Genomic DNA, 1,383 nt, shown 5'->3' with positions numbered 1-1,383 from the left:
CCGGTAAGAAGGACACACACTCCACTATTTTCATAGCAGCCTTATTTATAATAGCCAGAAGCTGGAAAGAACCCAGATGCCCCTCAACAGAGGAATGGAAACAGAAAATGTGGTACATTTACACAATGAAGTACTACTCAGCTATTAAAAAGAATTAATTTCTGAAATTCCTAGGCAAATGGACGGACCTGGAGTGCATCATCCTGAGTGAGGGGAACGCTGGGGCCAAAAAGTGGGAGTGGGTTGGTAGGGGAGTGGGAGGGGGTAGGGTATGGGGGACTTTTGGCATAGCATTGGAAATGTAAATGACGAAATACCTAATAAAAAATTTAAAAAAATAAAAATAAATAGTGAACAAATTATGGACGTTGGAGAAGAATTAATTAATGATCGTGCTTCTAAGCTTGGGGATAACAGTTGGATCATATATGAGCAGGTCATGATTGCAGACCTAGACTATGGTCGGGATGACTTGGCAATGTTTTGTCTTCAGGAATTAAGAAGACAATTCCCTTCTATTCAAAGAGTTAAGCAGTTAACAGGCATGCGATTAGAAGCTATGGAAAGATATGGCAATGCTATACAACTGTATGATCTGCTTTTGCAAGAAGATCCAACTAACACTGCTGCCAGAAAGCGTAAGATTGCCATTCTAAAAGCCCAGGGGAAAAATATGGAGGGCATTCCTAACTGAATGAGTATCTGGAATAGTTTGTTGGAGAACAAGAAGCCTGGCATGAACCTCAGAAATTTATATCAATGAACATGACTATGCCAAAGCAGCCTTTTGCTTAGAAGAGCTGATGATGACAAATCCACATAACCACTGATACTGTCAGCAGTATGCAGAAGTCAAATACACTCAAGGTGGACTTGAAAACCTCGAGCTTTCAAGAAAGTATTTTGCACAGGCACTGAAACTCAACAACAGAAACATGAGAGCTATGTTTGGGCTTTACATGTCTGCAAGTCATATTGCTTATAATCTAAAAGCAAGTGCAAAAATGAAAAAAGACAACATCAAATATGCTAGTTGGGCTGCTAATCAAATAAACAGGGCTTATCAGTTTGCAGGTCAAAGTAAGAAGGAAACTCTCTTAAGGCAGTTGAACACATGCTGGAGACATTGCAGATCACTCAGTCTTAAGGCTTCAGGAACCCATTTGACGTTAGATTTCAAAACTACACAGCTGAACCTTTTGGCCTGTGACTTAATTTACTAAATACCTAGTGCTATTTGTATTCTAATTTCCTCTGAAGAGGTCGTTAATGTTTAACTAAACCTCAGCTTGTCTTGTACTGCTAGTAAGCAGGGAGATGGTGGTAATCCATGGGACAAAGATTTAAGACCTACTGATTGTATATCCATTCTCGTATATCACC

The 1,383-nt window shown here is 39.6% G+C and overlaps 1 pseudogene; it reads left to right on the top strand.

Annotated features, from left to right (window-relative positions):
* LOC110299213 overlaps positions 1-1,147 on the top strand; it is a 2,323-nt pseudogene extending 1,176 nt beyond the window's left edge.
* The last annotated feature ends 236 nt before the right edge of the window (positions 1,148-1,383 follow it).

The sequence above is a fragment of the Mus caroli genome, chromosome 7 (genome assembly GCF_900094665.2).
Source record: "Mus caroli chromosome 7, CAROLI_EIJ_v1.1, whole genome shotgun sequence".
Taxonomy (NCBI): domain Eukaryota; kingdom Metazoa; phylum Chordata; class Mammalia; order Rodentia; family Muridae; genus Mus; species Mus caroli.
Note: the sequence above shows the minus strand (reverse complement) of the source record. Positions and strands in the feature narration are given on the sequence as shown.